General features: G+C 39.8%; 1 protein-coding gene across 5 annotated transcripts in view; it reads left to right on the top strand.

Annotated features, from left to right (window-relative positions):
- Positions 1–12,841, top strand: part of ARHGEF7 (Rho guanine nucleotide exchange factor 7) — a 108,332-nt gene that overhangs the window by 80,212 nt on the left and 15,279 nt on the right. The window lies entirely within an intron of this gene.

The following is a 12,841-nucleotide window of genomic DNA, read 5'->3' as shown; positions in this document are numbered from 1 at the left end:
ACCCATTTCAGCTCCTGGGGTTTACCCCAGGTCAAGAGGACAAATACCCCCTTACCCCAAGGAGACCTCTAGCAGCCAAAAATCCCCCGCGGGATGCAGTGTATTCCACGCTGCTGCATCGCTGCATGGGGATTTAGTTCGGATTGGGCTGTCAAGCGTAGATTACTGTCTATAAAGGTGGTGAGAGGAATCCTAATTCTATCTAAAGATAAGCCACTCACAAAAGAATATTTACAAAAAGTCCATGTCTAGCTTCTGGAAGTGCCAAAATTGCATGTTGCTATTGGCTTTTTAAAGTACATGAAGGTACAGTTAGAGGTATTCTCTTTTTAAACATTCTGCTTGGGTACTTATTTTTTTTCATCAGCACACTTTATTTTTTCAGTAACCAGATTTTTGTTTTCATTAATAGTACTCTTGCAAAAATATGAGATGCTTTCATGTCCAATTTATAAAAAAGGAGCCAAACAATATTTTGTTGGAATCTCTTTTGTACAGGAAAATTATAAGAAACTTTTAAAATAATATAGTCCAAAAAATGTATTACTTGCTATAAAATCCTGAAGCAACAACATTTTTTTCTCCAGGATGCTGAATTTGTCAAACTACCTTGCCCACTGCTTGAACAAATTAAATCAAGCATTGCTGCATTGTTCCTTTCTGGCAAGCTGATTATAAATGCTTATGACTCCTCGGGTGATAGTAAATGTCTACAGATAACTTATTGTTTCCATCACTTAGAAACTGAACATGATATGAATGACCTTAGTAAGGGTATTAGAACAGATGCACTAAGACAGTATGCTTAAAATTACTTGCACTTAATTTTACATAAAGTAATTTGTAAATAAAAGCGTCTAAATTGAAGCACTTGAAAAGATTCTTATTAGTTAGCTGTGAAATAGTACAGTGGGTAGATGCAGCTATGTGATTTACAACCTGATCTGAAGAGGCACTTTTGGTAGCAGAAAACTGTGTAATAATTTGTGCTGCTGCATCTAAAGTGGCATGGACAGTGAGACGTACAGTTAACGGCTCTGACCCATTTGCGGTTAAACTGTCTCCCCACAGGCATTCCTTAATGGCTTACTTATAAACACTTCAAGGTGTAGGGTACCCCACTGCATAAATCGTAAGGCTGCCACATATGTTCACTGACACCAGCTCCATCCTTTTCCTGACTTTGCCATAGCAGCATGAGTGACATTGTATAGCACAGTTGTGAACCACATGAATGATACTGGCCCACCAATCCCCACGCTGGTAGCTTCTGTTTTGCTAGGTCTGGAGTCATTTCTCAGCACCAGTGTGAGGGGGAACAGTTATGGCTCTGTGCTATTAATAGGAGGCAAACAACTTACGTTACAGTGGCTTGTAGGATTGGGTTTGAGTTTGAGCAGAGAACTGGGGAGAGTAAATACTTAAACTTTTCCACTCTATTTTTCCTTTCAAAATGTCCCCCAGCAATGTTCTGTTTATCCATGAGGGGACAGATTTGGTTACCTGTATGTTTCCCTGCATGAGTGGAAAAGCAGCCGAGGAGAGATTATTTGAATGGGAAAACAGCCAGAGTGGAAATGGTTATTTCTTCACTCAGATTTACAGCCTCCATCAGCTGCTTTTCATTTAAAAAAAAAGCAAAGCCTCAAAACACATCCAGTTTGGCCCTGATAATAGAAGTATAGAATGCTTATGTATTCCATATTACCTTGTTAGCCTCCCAACAGAGCTCAGTCTTAAACAATGGATGATATAGATTATTGTCCTTATTAGGCAACAGTATATCATGTGTCTGTATGTTTTAAAAAAAAAAATATGTTCCTTACAGTGGTAAAAGCTTATTTCTTTACTGAGTACGTTATGTTGCTTTTAAAATGTATTATTTATTTGATATACTACGGCTACCCCTGGAACTCTTCTACCCAGAACTATGTTTAACTTGAATATTCAAAACTTTGACAACTTGCCACCACTAATTCTTGTGAAAGCAGTTTACTATTGTTAAAAATGATAGGATCTTTATGGTAGGGTTTTTTTCCCTTTCAGTGTAACCGTACTGTTAAAGCTCTAACCAGAGTTTTCACTGTTTCAGACTGCTGGTGGTTGTGAATGGATCAGAAGTATTAATGCAACAAACATAAACAAATAATCTAGTGTTAAAACAGTGGTATTGAGCCCAAAGTTTCAGTGTTTTATTTTGTGGAACTTCAATGATATTAATTATGGTACCTTTATGTTATGCAATCTGTAAGATACATGTGTACAGTTACTATTATAATGAAGACATACAGAGTTTGAAATGTAGGTGTGAGCCATTGTTGGTTCCTTTCACACAGCTTAAATGGTATTACCATTCAGTTAGTATTTACTATAAATTGACACTGAGCTATGTTAACTGTGGGTTTTGCATAATCATGCCAAAACACAATATGTGTATATATTGACGTTAAAAAATTAACAAATCTATATATTGTGCATTTCATTTGTGAATGGGAGAAGCCATCTTTAGTAAGTTAACTGACTTTTGAAAAACAGAATATAGATGTATATCTGAATGTGCATTGTATTGTACAGTTTGCATTTTATCGTTTGTGGTGGCATACAACTAAGTGTGTTTTGTTTTTTAAAAAAGGTATCTGTTATGTACAGTTGAAATAAATTTTGCATTTACTAGCCTGTGACTTTAATACTAAATTATTACTGTATAAAAAAAGGGCAACATCCCTGTTATAGTTTCATTTATTTTTTAAAAAACTTTTTTCCTTGAGTTTGATCTAGCAGAATGGAAAGTCATATGTTAAAGTAAAGGGGTTTTGTTTGGGACTAGAATATGCCATAATGTAGGCTGCTTGGGGGCAGACAAATTATTTCACATTGATGCTGTATCCCACTAGTTTTTAACTTCCTAAAAAATGTAAACTTGAAAAAGTTTTCAGTTACTCACTGTTTACAGTACATGGCACTGATACTGCTCCAGCTGTGATTCATTCTGTACAACTAGTGAGGCCAGGTAGGAATGTGCATCCACCCCAGACATGACTATTAAGTTAAATGGGACTGGATGCATATCTGTCTGCTGTGCATACAGCTCTCTCTTGCTTAGTCATTGCACATCTGTTTGGATTCACTCATTAAGGTAGCACTTATTCTTTAGTCTTAAAAAATTGTTGCTTACATTCAGCAAGGAGCATACTTAGTAATAGAAAAGGAGGAGAAAATGGCCAGAACTTGAAATAGAAGATGCCTCAAAGCTGTTCATGTAGATATTTTTAAGATATGTGGACTTGAAGCTCTTTCATGCAGGCTGACCCACTAGTATTACTGGAATGAACAAATCCATGTGCATAGTGTGGCATTCCAGGTGAGTAAGGAAGCTTTGTATGTGCATTTAGTGCTTTTGTGCTCATGAGAAGTTGTTGGATTAAAGTATATTTGCAGAGTTCAGTGGAATGACTAAGAAATGATAAATGAAAGAGTATTTATAAAATTTTCAACTTTCTATCTGAATTTTTCATTTCTATCTGAATTTTTAAAGGTCAGTGCCTTTAACATGGCTCTTCTAGCACTTTTCTCTGTGCGAGTAAAGATAAAATATGCTCAGGAGTGGTATGCAAAGTATTCATGTAGCCCCATGCAGTTGTACCCTGTACATAATGAATAAAACCTTGTTAAACTTGGCAAAACGATATACTAAATAAATATATTTCTTAAATATAAAATAAAAACTATATTCTGAGTAAATATGCCTATTTTAGGAGGCATAGAATCACAGTGCGAGAACACTTAATAGGCTTTCATTTTATAAGTAATCTGAAAGCTTATACAGTGGACCCACCTTATTCGTGGATTTCACTATCTGCTAATGCGGGGGGTCTCCTTTTAAAAATGTTTTGAAAGGTAAAAATCCATAAGAAAATGGCCTTCCCTACTTTCACACTGCAAAATCACACTGTTTCCTGGGCAGCAGAGCAGTCTTCTGTCCTCCTGTAAGCCACTTTTGGGTCACTGGATATATTCTCATGCGAGCCAGGGAGGGAGGTTGCATGACCTGGAAGTGGCTTACAGGAGTGCAGAAGACTGCTCTGCTGCCCTGCAAACAATGTGATTTTTTTTTTTGGTGGCGTAAAGATAGGGAAAGCTATTTTCTTACTGATTTTTACTTTACAAAGTGTTTTTAAATGGGACTCCAGTGTCTATGGATATCGGTATCCTGGGGGGGGGCAGCAGAACCGAATCTACAGATACCAAGGGACTAATATATTGTTTGTTTATGTTTGCATCTTGGGGAATAGAGAATATTAATAATCTTCTGCGGCTTGAAAACAGACTCTGACGTGCCTGTTTAACTCAACAGACATTCAGATTTGTTTCCACGTACAAAAGTTGATATGCACCTGCAGTTTAAAACTGAAGAATAATTCAGTTTTTGGACAATGTGAGTGTAACAGATCTACACTACTAAAATGGGTAAACGTGATTGTTGTGTGACTAAATTAGATACTGTAAAACTTGTACTGAAGAATTGTATGTAGAAGTGTAAATTGTAACAGCAGTGGCCATAAAATAAAGCAAAATTGAATATTGACCAATCTCTGCAGTGCAAATGATGAGTAGGAGCAAAAGATGCTTAAATGCAATGAAATTGTTCATTGTGGTAGACTTGATGAGAGCAGTGTTCCTCTGTTTGTATTCCACCATACTACTTCACATGGTCCATATATTTGAAGTACCACTGGCAGTAACTGGCAATGACATCATCACCAGTTACTTCTGAGTTGGGAGGCCAGATACCATGTAAAAGACTCAGGGTGGGCTCCTTGAGGCAAGGAAAAGCATGCTTTGGAGCTCTGCCCACCGAACTGAGTCTCCTACTGCTGTTGGCTGTGTTGTGTTCCTGGTCCCACTGCTGGGTGGCAGGTGACCAGGGGTTCTGTGAGTACCACCAGACACCACCTCAAGTTCCGCTGGTGGTACCCATACCACTGGTTGAGAAACACTGGGTTAGGGTAATCTTTTGCCAGTTGGTATCTGTCTATAAAGTTTGGAATACGTATTGCAGTATTAGTTCCTTGTAGGTGTTCTACAAAAGCTGCAATCCTGTACACACTTACTTCAGAGTAGGTTTTATTGAACTTAATGGGATGGACATCTGAGTAGACATGGATAGGACTGCACTCTAGGAGAATTAAAAAGTAGGATTACAATAGAATTTTTTTTTGTTTTTAAAAATGTGCATAAGCAGTTCTTAAGTTTTACCAAAGTTAGGGTGCAATCCTAACCAACTTTCCAGCATTGGCATAGCTGTGCCAGTGGGGCATGTGCTTCATCCTGCAGTTGGGGGGCAGTCATGGAAGCCTCCTTAAGGTAAGGGAATGTTTGTTCCTTACCTTGGAGCAGCATTGCCCTTATGTCAGTCCTGGAAAATTGGTTAGGATTGTGGCCTTAGCTGGATTTCTTTGTCGTAATTTTAAACATAAATAAAACAGCTTAGATGCCCCCACCCAATGAAATACATTGCCAGTTTATGGTTCAGAATAAATGGCATTAGATATTTTTCATCTTCACTGTTTTTGCTGCAAGGATCTTCAGTTGCCGACTTTGGAGAAAACGCAATGTTAAGCAAGGTCTGTATTAACTCTATATTTCATAATTGTCTTTGTGGTAAATATAATCTCAATGTAATGATACAAGAAATTGAATACAAGCGTTCTGCTGGACAAACATGTACGTTATAAACTTTTTTCCAATTGTGTTGTCATTTCATCTTTGGAGACCAAAATTTGAAGTACCACTGGAAGTAACTGGCGATGACATCATCACCAATTACTTCTGAGTTGGGAGACCAGATGCCATGCATCCTGATAACTGCAAATAACCTTGAGCTACATGGCTTGCAGTGACAAGTAAATACAGGGTTCCATCTTTCATGGAGTTTTACAGAGTTCACAAGGTTTTATTAATTAGGATGTCATCCACTCAAATCATGACACAATATTATCTTTTAATCTCAGTGGAAGTTCGTTTGTCTAAATTGGGGTGGCCAACCTTTCAGCTTGAGAGCTCCTGGACCTTTGTGTAGAAGAGGGAATTTCAGCAAGTGCAGCTTGTCATTTCACAGATGACGTTAAGTACATGACAGGCTCTGATACCTGTCATGGATGCATTGCTAGCCCTCCCCTTATTTATTTATTTATTTATTTATTTATTTATTTGAGAGATTTATATCCCGCCTTTCTATCCAATGAGGACACTCAAGGCGGCTCACAATTAAAAGCATATTAAAAACATAACATACATTCTGTATATTAAGACTTCAAGAATATTGTAGAGCTGGAGAATGTGCAAAAGAGAGCAACTAAAATGATAGAGCTAGAGCATCTTCCTTAAGGCTTTGTCTGTGGTTTTTTGACTTGGAAAAAGGTGAATGTGTTTGAGATTTATAAAAATATGCGTGGTGAGAGGAGTGGATAGAGATGTTTTTCTCCTACAGTACTAGAATCAGGGGTCATTGAATGAAACCCGCAGGATATTTAGGACAAAAGGAGGTGGTACTTCATACAGCACATTATTAGTCTGTGGGATTTGTTGCCACGAGATGTGGTGATGACCACTAGGTGGGAAGGTTTTCAAAAGGGGGTGGTGGTGGACAGATTCATGAAGGACAGGTCAATCAGTGGCTGGTAGTCATGGGGCTAAACGCTCCCTCTAGGTTCAGTGGCAGTCTGCCTCTGAAAGTAGTTGTTGGGGTGCAGTGGCAGGAGAGAAATGCACCTTTCTCTCCTACTTGTGGACTTCTCACTGTGGGCCATTCTGGTTAACAGGATCCTTTACTAAAGTTGATCCTGGTCCAGCAGGGCTTTAATGTTCTTATGACAGAGCAACAATCCCGTGGACCAGAAATCAGCTTGTCAAGATACTACCCAGCAGCATGCAGAGGAGATCCCCAAAACTGAGTGCAAGTACCCACTTTTATGCAAGGTACTAGCCTAGATTCTATGCATTTTCAGCTTATCTTAGTCAAACATGGTAGGATGTGCAATTTATTATTTAAATACTAGAATGCAGAGGCCAAATCAGAGTGTATTTCTCCCTTCTTAGGAAGTAAACTATTTGGAGGGCATCCCGTAACAAGATCTTCATAGAAATTAGAAACATGACCACCACCATATTTTTTGTTCCCAAGAGGGAAAAGTACAAACTCCCAAACCTATCAATTTCTTTTATGTTATCTTTAAGTTGTGGTTCAGATGGCAAGAGTACAGGAACACCATCCATCCTGAGACAAGAAGGGGAAGCCCATCAGTTTCCATCAGGGGGTTACACACACACCCTACTCCTCCTCCAATTCTACTCTAATCCAAGGGGATCCCATGGTCAGCAGGAAGTTGTGTTCTGTAGAATGGGAGACTGATCCCTAAGAGGGGGCGAAGGCTTTGTTATCTTTCTCCAAGCCTGGGAACAGTTCTCTCATGGACAGATGGGCGAGAAATAGTGTTTGATATATCTGTTTACTAGAGTACTTCTTTATATCTCCATTATACATTTTTCTTTTACCCAGGTCACACAAGACACACAGAGTCCTAGAGGCCATATTATTGAAAATCTAAGCCATTGAAAAAATACCATCAAACAAGAGAATCTTGAGTATTACTCAGTCTTTTTTATAATAACCAAGAAGAAAGTTAATCAAATGTCACATGTTCTAAATGAAAATCCTCTAGATAAAAGTGGATTTCCTTCAGAAACGAAGTTTCCTGTTTCTCTAGACTTCATGGAACCATGTTTACATGTTTTTATTTGCTACTGTCACTGCAGATGCCTGAAGTTCATTTATGGGGACAAACACAGTCAAGGTCATCCCATTTAGCTATTTTATCAGTACTTGAGTTTTCACTGTACTATGGTGTCCCACATCTCTAAGAAATGCTATTTTCCCCATAACAGTCAATGTATGTAGACCATAGCATAAAGTTCTGCATATTGGATTATGACTTTTAGGTGTATGTCCTTATTCCAGCCCAGGAGCTTCAGCTTGGATTATTAGGAACAAAGTTGGCCATTTTATTTTCAATACTGTAGTATGCTCATAAAAATATATGTTGCAGGTACATTTAGAAATACCATTCTGGTCATCCTATCTCAACAAAAATACTGTAGAGTCAGAAAAGATGCAGAAAAAAATTGAAAAGGGTTGGAGCATCTTTAAAGGTTAAGGCATTTGGTGCTGCTTAGAAAGAAAAAAAAAATGAATAAGTCTAAAGTTGCAGCTGGTCCAGAGAGACTGGAGGACTGCACTGCCTTACTCATGACACTAGAATTTGGGGGGGGGGGGAAGACACCCAGTGAATAGATAGATACCACAAAAAATAGCATTCACTGTCACAATATCTAGAGATGGCCAATGAAAGGCAGCCCAAATCACCATAACTCCCCACATGCTGCCATGGGTGAACTTGAACCTGCGCCAGCAATACAGCTGGTGCAAGTCTGCGTTGACCTGTGAAGTTGGATCAGGCTGGGGAAGAATTAGAATTTGGAGGATGCTGCTTCCACCAATCCAACCCCCTTCCTGGGACCAATCCACCCTACCCCATTTCCCTGTTCTGCCCACCCCCGCCCAGTTCTATCCCCTCCCTGCTTCCCTCCCTCCTGACCTCTGCACGGCCTTACATGCTCCAGCGGGTGTCCTCAATTCATCTTCACATGAACCTGGCTGCTTGCCAGTTGTGGCAGCGGCCAGCCACACGCTCTGGTGATGTCACAAACTCATGGAGGATAATGGTATCAATGGTCATGAGCCATGGCCATCTAAATAGCTGAACATCTAATTGTTCAGAAGTAATATATTTCTGGATACCAGTTGTTGGGTGTTGTACAGTGAGGGAGGATAGTTGCCTTCATTCTTGGTTTTGCACTTCCTGAAAGCATCTGGATGATATCTGTGAGAAACAGTGCAGGATTATTTCTTTTTCCTTCTTTCCCACCTTTCCCATCCACTCAGCAATCAAATGCTAGACAAAACTGGTTTGATCCAGTAGGGGATTCTTATCTTAAGGAATGGCACATTTCAGATATGCACAGAATGCCCAGGATCTGCATTAAATAGCCATCATGCAGAGGCTTTATTTGTCTTTCCATCCTGCCATATTGGAGGTGGTGCAAATGTGTTAACACTAAGGCGATAATGCTAAGGCGATGTGTTTGGTTGTATTCTGCTGGCTTACATATTATACTCCCAATTGAAGTTACTGCTTATTCTGTTAAGGGAGGCTGTGATCCCATTTGGGATAAAGTACGCTGCTGTTCAGCATCCTTGCTCGAGGACAATTTCTTCTACCAAAGAAGAACACTGAACTTGCCATAAATGTTCACTTTGTGAATAGAGAGCAGCCTGCCCCCTCATTTCTAGGTGTAAACACTTGTGGTACGCGTGTCTGGGTCACCAGTTCCTATAGTTAGCAAGTCCTTGTTATGCCTAGCATTACACTGTCCCTTCTTGTTTTAGATGTTCTTTATTGGACAAGGACACAACTCTTGTTGGCAGTCATTTTTTTAAGTGTTTTGGTTTTTGAAGTGAGGTGGATTGTTTTACTCAGCTGTGTTTAATATTGGAGCTAGAAGGGGAGGAAAAAATTCAATAGTCTTGTATTTTGAAGCAAATGGAAGGAAGATCATTATGATCTCCATCCACTGAAGCGAGTGACAGTTTTATACCAGCTAAAAAGGACAGAACAAAAGGCTAATTGGAACAATACTAGATTAATTTAGAGTTGTGTCTAAAGTTTGCAAACTGCAAAACTCATGGAAATGCAGGCCTCATTTAATCATGACTCTAGCAGCTGGGTAGGCAGCCCAACAATTTGTCCATATGGGCATTGTGCTTCATCAGTTGGGAAGAATCTTAGCAGCCATTTTTTCTGTAGGATATTGGGACCTCCTACAACCAGTTACAGGAGGTTAAATGAGGTAGACCAGTTCCATGTGTGTGTATTTAGGCAGAATAGGTGACAGCTAGACAATCTGAAAGAAAGAGAGCCTGTGAATCTTGGTTGAGCGAGTATCATGTGACCAGCGTAGTGTGGTTGCAAAGATCACTTGAAGTTTTTATACACGGTATTTTATATCAAGATAGATATTCAGGTCACTCTTGGCATAAGGTCCAACTTAAAACATTGTCTAATTCTAGTTACCTCTACTGAGTTATAAATTATTTTTAAATAAATCTCAGTTTTTTTAACTACAACATGCACATTCAAGCAACTAGAAATAATACATGGAGGCCCGTATCTGCGGATCCAATTATCCATGGTTCAGGTCCACGTGGACCCCTGTGTGCACCTCGTCCAGAGGTGAGAGGAGCTCTGCTCCCCTCGTTTCCAGAGGGCACTCTGAACTCAGCACAGGCTGTGGACTTCCGTCCAAGGCCTCTGCCGGGCTCAGACTGAGCTTGGCAGTAGAAATAATGCAACCTCCGATTTCACTAAGAAACCAGAAGTGACGTTTTTAAAGCCTTATAAGGCATTGGAAGACCTGGGAAAAGAGACGGAGGTCCACGGCCTCTGCTGAGTTTAGAGGGCCCTTCAGAGGGGTGGAGAGCCGGGCTGTCCTCTTCTGCAGTGGGTCCAGGCTGCAGGGACAAACATTCACCTGTATACATGGTTTTGGTTATCGATGGGGGCTCCATCATGGAACCCCTGTGGATAGTGGGGCACACCTGTAATGCAAATATGCAGCAGTTTAACTTTCATGTTGATACTAAATTTGAATATTGGTGTTGGGGAAGAAGAACTTTTTGACTCCTTGTATTCATGTGTGTGTTTAATCGTTCTTTATTACATGTTAGGGACTAGATATATAAGATTATGGAGAGGAAAAATGGATTAGTTGCAAATACTACATGGACCTTCTCTAGTTCTGCATTTGTAGCAAAATCTTCCAAAACTGTTTCAGGTTCTCCTTGGAGGCTACATGAACCAGAAAGCTAATTTGTGTTGAATGAGATCTTAGTTTCCAAGATTCTGCTAAATCTGCTGTTCTAAGCATTTGATCCAGTTTGTTTTTTCAGAATTTCTTCTGTTTCTTTGTATCAAGAATATGGGTTGGGCAGATTTGGGTAGAGTGTGGATTGCGGTAAAGCAGTCCCTGTATGCTTCCTTTCACCATATGTTGCCCTTTATAAATTCCTTAATGTGTATCATGCATCAATTTTTGATGTATTGATTTTCTTCAGAGTAAAACAAAAAGCAACATGACCAGCGCTCTACCTTAAATGAGTCTTTGTCATGTCCAGTGATTCTTTAATGGATTTCCAATGTGCCATGAAGTCTTGTCATTACTTAAGTTCCTGCATCCTGTGCTGGCAGTGCCTTGAAGATTGTTCTGATCTCTGCTGAGAAGTGTTCTATTTCTCATATTGAACTATATGCTTGTCTTCTAGTGTGGGGATGGAAGCCTGTTCCCTTCTGTTGCTACACGTGATGTATGACCAGAGAAATAATTGTGGGCTGCTGGTTGGAATCATGAAGGTTATTTTTCCTCGCACTAGAGAATGAACATATTATCTGGGATAGCAGTTCTGGGTTCTAGTGCAAAAATGTGTTGAATTGTTCTATTGTGCTGCCTGTTCCATCTGTCCGAAAAGGTTGATCCAGAGACCCTGCACTGGTGCTGCTATTACGTGATGGCAAAAATAGCAACAGAGGGTGGGAATTTCGGTCTCAGTCATTTGTTCTTTCTTTCTGCAGCATTGCTTTACTGCTCATTTTCCTCAGTAATGCCATATTTTCTGCTGTGTGGTGATTTATAGTGGAGTGCTCTTGTGATTTGATTAAATATTTAGTTTTGATGTAATTAGACATAAACTACTTCAAACGGATTCCTCCTTTCAATGTTGCTAGTCTGCTTTTCTTGGGGAGAATCTTGAAGAGGCCGTCCCTGCTGACCAGGTCAAAAGCTTTCGTGAGCTCTATGAAGGCTATAAAGAGTGGCTGTCGTCGTTCCCTGCATTTCTCCTGCAGCTGTCTAAGGGAGAATACCATATCAGTGGTGGACCTGTTGGCTCGGACTCCCTCTATGGAGAACTCATGCAGGGAGAGCGCCCTACAGGTAGACCACAGCTGTGATACAAGGACATCTGCAAGAGGGATCTGAAGGCCTTAGGAATGGACCTCAACAAGTGGGAAACCCTGGCCTTTGAGCATCCCGCTTGGAGGCAGGCTGTACAGCATGGCCGCTCCCAGTTTGAAGAGACACTTAGCCAACAGACTGAGGCAAAGAGGCAAAGAAGGAAGGCCTGTAGCCAGGGAGACACCAGGGACAGACTACATTTGCTCCCAGTGTGGAAGGGATTGTCGCTCCCGAATTGGTCTTTTCAGCCACACTAGACGCTGTTCCAGAACCACTTTTCAGAGCGCGATACCATAGTCTTCTGAGATTGATGCTTTTAGATCTGAAGTTTGGATTACTTTTTAATTTTTTATCATTGATTCTTGTTTTAGTTTTTTTCTATGATGTGGTCTTCCCAAAACCTATTCTTGCCCCTTTTATATTTAAAAGTTGGTTGTTCATCGAATGTATAGATTTTAACAAAACAGGCCCCATTTTCTAATTGTAGGAGTGACAGCAGTGTGCTGGTTCAAATTTGAATAAAATTATAATGGCTGCCTTGCCTGTGTACTGTATTAAGTACTTCATAAGTAATGGGGCCATTAATGTTGTTATAAATGGATTTTTAATCTAGTATAGTCAGGATTTTTAGAGGCCATTGAATTCTGTTGTTTTAATAGAACAGAATTTTCTCCTCTAAAATGTCCAGGAGCAACACTACATGTGAACCCAGTTA

This window comes from Tiliqua scincoides, chromosome 3, assembly GCF_035046505.1.
Source record: "Tiliqua scincoides isolate rTilSci1 chromosome 3, rTilSci1.hap2, whole genome shotgun sequence".
Taxonomy (NCBI): Eukaryota; Metazoa; Chordata; class Lepidosauria; order Squamata; family Scincidae; genus Tiliqua; species Tiliqua scincoides.
Note: the sequence above shows the minus strand (reverse complement) of the source record. Positions and strands in the feature narration are given on the sequence as shown.